Source organism: Arachis hypogaea, chromosome 19, assembly GCF_003086295.3.
Source record: "Arachis hypogaea cultivar Tifrunner chromosome 19, arahy.Tifrunner.gnm2.J5K5, whole genome shotgun sequence".
NCBI classification, from domain to species: Eukaryota; Viridiplantae; Streptophyta; class Magnoliopsida; order Fabales; family Fabaceae; genus Arachis; species Arachis hypogaea.
In genome coordinates, this window is record NC_092054.1 from 72,562,884 (window position 1) to 72,568,893 (window position 6,010).

Consider the following 6,010-nt stretch of genomic DNA (forward strand, 5'->3'; position numbering starts at 1 on the left):
CAAGGCAATGTTAAAAGCCACGTTAACCTAGTTAACGTGGGTTTTAACGTGAGGCAAAGGGGTGCATTGGAACGTTAGTGACAATGTTAAGTGCCACTAACGTTCTCGAACTTATATTCTCACTAAATATTAACACCCCTAACGTCCTGAACTAAAGTCTCCGCCCACTTCGCACTTTCTCTCTGCAAGTAAAGCCAAGCCCAAATAAAAAAAGGAACTGCTTTAAACTCAAGATCCAAAGGCCCAAGACTTGAAGAATCACACTAGAATCTGAGAAGAGTAGTATATATAGGAGTAACTTTGAATTGAGAAGAAGTTCTGGAGGCTGGGAAAAAGAGAACTACTCTCTGTATTTTATTTTTTTTGCAATTTCTAGTTTTATGATGTATTCCCCATCTTTGTTTTCATTTTCAAGAGCTATGAACAACTAAACCCCTTTCATTGGGTTAGGGAGCTCTGTTGTAATTTGATGGATCAATACTAATTTTCATTATTCTTCTTCTATTTTTCCTCTTGAGTTTACTTGAAAGCTTTCGATCTTCATCCAATTTAGTAGTTATCTTGGAAGAGAAGCTATTCAAACTTGGATCTCTTTTGAACCTTGAAAGAGTAATGAAGAGATCAAGCTAGAAATGCTTTCTCATGCCGGACCAAATTGGGTTTGGATGGGTATGTGACTATAACCCTCTCAATACTTGATTTGGGAAATGCATGTGGTATAATCAGTGACTATACTTCATCTATTCTCATGAGCAATTGACCAAGGAATTAGCTATTGATCAAGATTTGATAGATTTAAACATAACATGGAAGCAAGTTCTATTTCATACAAGATCTTCCTTATTTAAAACACAGAGAAAGGTGGAATAAAGAAGGAACTCCACCACCTTTTAATGTTATGGATGTCCATGCTCTTTTCCTTGCTTGTCCTCCTTGTTTCCTCTTGCATTTCCTCGCATCCGTGCCAATCTTGCTTGCTTCCAATCCTCAAGTGCCTTCCTCACTGACTCATGACTCTCTTCCACCCTTTGTCTTTCCTCTCGTGCTAATTCATCGTTCATTTCTTCTTGCTCTACCAATTCTTTTTGGACCTCATCATATGTGGAAATGGCATAGTGGAGATGATGCAATTGATTAGACATGTAATTCAACTTGGCTTGAGTGTTTACATAGAACTCCTCCCTATGTAGTTGCCTTCCTTCATTGAGTACACTGAACTCATTGAAAGTTTTCATTTGGGCTATTTGCCGCTGGTTGAGTTCTTGCAAGTGCTTCTCTTGAAGCTCTTGCCTCTCATTCACTTGGTTGATGGCTTGAGTGAGCTGGGAGTAGTGTTCTTCATTAAGTGGTGGAATCTCCCCCTATTTAATTGTCCAATCAATCCCCTTCAATGCTCTTTTCCTTTTTCCTATAAAGATTTAAAATAAGGAAATTAATATCATAAAAATCAAACTCTACGGCTAGAATAATAAAGAGAAGAAAAAGAGTTTGTTTATTTATGAATTTCAACTAACTAACTACTTGTGTATCCTTATAGGCAGATTGATGGCACCATGGGGTGACATCAAACTTAGTTTGGAGTACTTGTGATGAAAAGTTTTGTTCAAAGCTCCAAGAGTTCTGCTTTGAACACCAAACTTGTTCTTCACTATATACTGCATGATAAAGGTTTCACCAAGTGTTTGTCAAGTTTGGGTTGAAATTCATAAACATTGATTTTTTTACTATTTTCTAAAAACATATAAAACATGGGTTGCCTCCCATGAAGCGCTTCTTTAGCGTCACTAGCTTGACATTTTTCCTTCATCAGGGTGGTTGGTAGTGCTTAAAGTCCTCCCCTCTTACTGTGGACTTATATCCATTGGTTGGATCAATGATCTCCACATATTCCAGGGAAAGAACTCTGTTGATAGTGAAGACCTTAGGTAACTGAGATGGTATAGTGGGGAGATTAGGGGGAATATCTGGGAAGTAAGCTGAGACAACTCTATCCCCTGGAGAGAAGTCTTCCGTAGGGATCTTCTTGTTCCTCCACCTCCTTGGTACCTTCTTCTTTGTTTCTTTTGAGGTTGCCTTCCCCTCGGTGACCTCTTTTTCTAAAGGAGTTGTGATGCTGTCTTTACCTGCCTCTAGAGGTTTAGGTTCCTCCAATTTTTTCTTGAGCTGTGGCACTTGCTGTTTTCCTTGTTTATCAATTAAGGGGATCTCAGAATGAACTGGCTGTGCTTCAGTGCTTGTCTCCTCTTTCAGTGTCTCATTATCATTTGTGCTTAGTTCCTTGTCCTCTTGATCTGTTTCTTGTGAGAGTTTGAAAACATTGAAGCTGAGTCGTTCATCATGGATTCTCAATATTAGCTCCCCTTTCTCTACATCGATAAGTGCTCTGGCCGTAGCTAGGAATGGTCTTCCCAATATGATTGGGTGAGTGTGACTCTCTTCCATGTTTAGGATGACAAAGTCTGTTGGGAGAAAGTATTTCCCAACTTTTAGCAACACATTTTCCACCATTCCTATTGCTTGCTTTTGAGTTTTGTCAGCCAGTCTGAAGATTACATCTGTGGGCATTATCTCATTAATCTGCAGCCTCTTCACCAGGGATAAGGGCAGTAAGTTGATGATGGCCCCCAAATCACATAGTGCTCTATCGAACATAGTTTCACCTATGGCACAAGGGATGTGAAAACTCCCTGGGTCTCTTCTTTTTGTAGGCAACTCAGGTTGAATAAGGGTACTACATTCCTTGTTCATCACTATAGTCTGGCCTCCTTTGAGTGAGCTTTTCCTGGGAAGAAGTTCCTTCATATACTTGATGAATGCAGGCATTTGTTGAATTGCCTTGATGAATGGTATGTTTACATGCAGAGATGCAAACAAGTCTAGGAACCTTGAGTATATTCTCTTTCCCACAGCACCATTGAGCAGTTGAGGGAAGGGTGCATAGAGCTTCAGCAGCTCTTGTTGTGAGATTTCTGGTTCTTGGTGAACTCTATCCTCCTCTTTTGTTGAGTTGTCTTCAGGTTGTTCGAAAAGTTTGCCTTGCTTGTCTTCAGTCTCTTGATCACTTGTAGTGACCATTTTGTAATCTTCCCATCTTACTTTCTTTGTTTCTCCTTTGGGGTTTTTCTCCGTGTCACTTGGGAAGCTATCGGTAGGTTTAGGAATCTTCTCAGCTAAACATCCCACCTGGAATTCCAGCTTCCTAATGGTCTCTCCCTAGTTCTTAATATTGGCTCGCACCTCCTCTTTGAACACCTTATTTTCTTGAATCTCTTGGCATATTCCTTCAAGTAAGGTTTCAATCTTGGAGAGCTTGTCATCAATTGATGGGTGATTCGGAGCAGATGTGCTGTTTTGGTTTTGAGATGTCCTCTGTGTGAATTGTTGGTGAGCTGCATTGTTGTTGGAGTTGTAACGTCTCTGGTCTTGGTTTTGATCTTGCTGACTTCCCCACCCAAAGTTTGGGTGGTTTCTCCATCCAGGGTTGTAGGTCTTGGAGTTTGGATCATAGTTTTTCTTTGGTGAATTCCCAATGTAGTTGGCTTGCTCCTAACTACCCTCTGCTTCTTCATTCACTCCTTCTTGGGTTTTTGATGAAGTGGAGATTGCTGCTACTTGGTTCCTCTCCATCTTCTTGGTGAGGTCAGCCAGCTGCTGGGTAATGAGCTTGTTTTGGGCCAACAGAGCATCTACATTGTTTACCTCCATTACTCCTTTTGTGTTCCCTCTTTCGGAAGCATAGAAGTAGTCGTTCTCTGCTACTGTTTCAATAACATCTATGGCTTCCTCAATAGTCTTCTTCTTGTTCAAAGATCCTCCGGATGAATGGTCTACAGCCTTCTTTGACTCATAAGAGAGCCCTTCATAGAAAATGTGCAGCTGCACCCATTCGTTGAACATATCTGGTGGGCACCTTCTTGTTAGGTCTTTAAACCTCTCCCATGCTTCATATAGAGTCTCACCATCTTGTTGCCTGAAAGTTTGGACCTCAGCTTTCAGCCTATTGATTCGTTGAGGAGGGTAAAATCTTGCTAAGAATTTGTTCACCACGTCTTCCCAAGTTATCAAGCTTTCCCTTGGGAAAGATTCCAGCCACTTGGCTACTTTGTCCCTGAGTGAGAATGGAAATAAGAGCAGTCTATAGGCGTCAGGATGAACACCATTAGACTTCACTGTGTCACATATTCTCAGGAAGGTGGTTAAATGTTGATTGGGGTCTTCTTGAACACCTCCTCCAAACGAACAGTTGTTCTGAACAAGGGTGATGAGCTGTGGTTTAAGTTCAAAGTTGTTGGCATAGATTGTTGGCTTTTGGATGCTACTTCCATAATTGCCTGGGTTTGGATTGATGTAAGAGCCCAAAACTCTTCTATCCTCCCCAGCATGATTTGCTCTACCTCCTCCCCCATGGTTGTGATCCTCTTCTTCATGATGGTTTTCCATGTTGTCTTCCATGTTTGGTTCAAATAATTCCTCTTCTTCCTCAGCACCAACCACTTTCTTTCCTTTTGCCTCCTCCTTAATCTAAGGAAGGTCCTCTCAGGTTCAGAATCGAAGGAAGTTGAAGCCCCGCTTCTTCTCCCTATCATACAACCATCAAGTGCAATCAAGAAAAGATAGGTGCAGAAAGTATTTTTGTCAGAATTACTGTTAGTTGTGGGTGATGCAATATATCAAACAGTTAGTGGGTTAGCAAACAGAATTGAAAATAACAAAGAAAAATAAAAGAGTAGAGGGGGAAGGGAAGAAGTTTAACTAAAACAGAAAGTAAATCACTCAAACAGAAAATGAAATTCACAAAATAAAAATGCTCAATCTAGTGATCTTCCAATTTAATCATTGTTGATGCACAATCAATCCCCGGCAACGGCGCCATAAACTTGATGCACGGAAAACTTGTCTCTCAACAAATCTCCCTTCGGCAAGTGTACCGAATTTATCGTCAAGTAAAAACTCACAATAGAGTGAGGTCGAATCCCACAGGGATTGATTGATCAAGCAACTTTAATTAGAAGAATGTTCTAGTTGAGCGAATCCAGAATTTGGGTTGAGAGTTGCAAAAAATAAAATGGCGGAAATGTAAATAATAAAAAAGTAAATGATAAAATTAAAGGACTGGAAGTAAATAACTGAAAGTAAATTGCAGAATTGTAAATAGGAATAGGGGATTTGCTCATAAAAGTAAATGGCAGAAATTAAAGAGAATGGGTAAGATCAGAGATGGGGAGTTCATTGGGCTTAGGAGATATTGCAACCCTCCAGATCAAGTTCATTTTTTTCTCTTCCTCAATCAATGCACTCATTGATCTCCTTGGCAATCTTAAGTGATTAAATTACAATTTCTTGCAATTCAATCTCTCAAATCTTGATCAATAGCCAATTCCTTGGTCAATTGCTCATGAGAAGAGATGAAGTATGGTCATTGATTATACCACATGCATTTCCCAAATCAAGTATTGAGAGGGTTATAGTCACATACCCATCCAAACCGAATTTGGTCCAGCATGAGAAAGCATTTCTAGCTTGATCTCTGATGACAAGTCATCTTAGCCTAGTTTCACTAGCCTTTTTCTTTTGTTTTCAATTGAATTATGCACTTTCTTGAGCCATAAGCAAGCCAATTGGGTAGATTTTCATGTTTCCTTTGATTTAATCAACCATGTATGAATTCATGCTATTTCATGAGGTTTTATGCTATAATTGTCACATATTATGAAAGAATGAATATCTCATGATTTTGAGCATAGCTTTGAGGTGTTTGGTTGATTAATGATAGGTGAAGAAAGCTTGGAGAAAGGTTGAAGCAAGAAGGAATGGTTAGGAGGAAGAGAGGACAAAAAGTTTGAGCAAAAGCTTGCCTCAAACTTTAGCTCAAACCTTTGGATTAATTGAAAATGAACCAGGAAGCAAAAAGCTGGACCAAAAGTTAGCCTCAAACTTTTTGGCTAACTTTTGGGCAAAAGCTGGAGCAAAAGTTAGCCTCAAACTTTTTGGCTAACTTTTGGCATGAAAA

General features: G+C 39.7%; 1 non-coding gene across 1 annotated transcript; it reads left to right on the forward strand.

The window, feature by feature from the left end:
- Window positions 1-3,892: 3,892 nt before the first annotated feature.
- On the forward strand, window positions 3,893-3,999 carry LOC112781771 (small nucleolar RNA R71). The gene has a single exon (XR_003192531.1). It is a non-coding gene; the product is annotated as a small nucleolar RNA R71 (small nucleolar RNA).
- The last annotated feature ends 2,011 nt before the right edge of the window (window positions 4,000-6,010 follow it).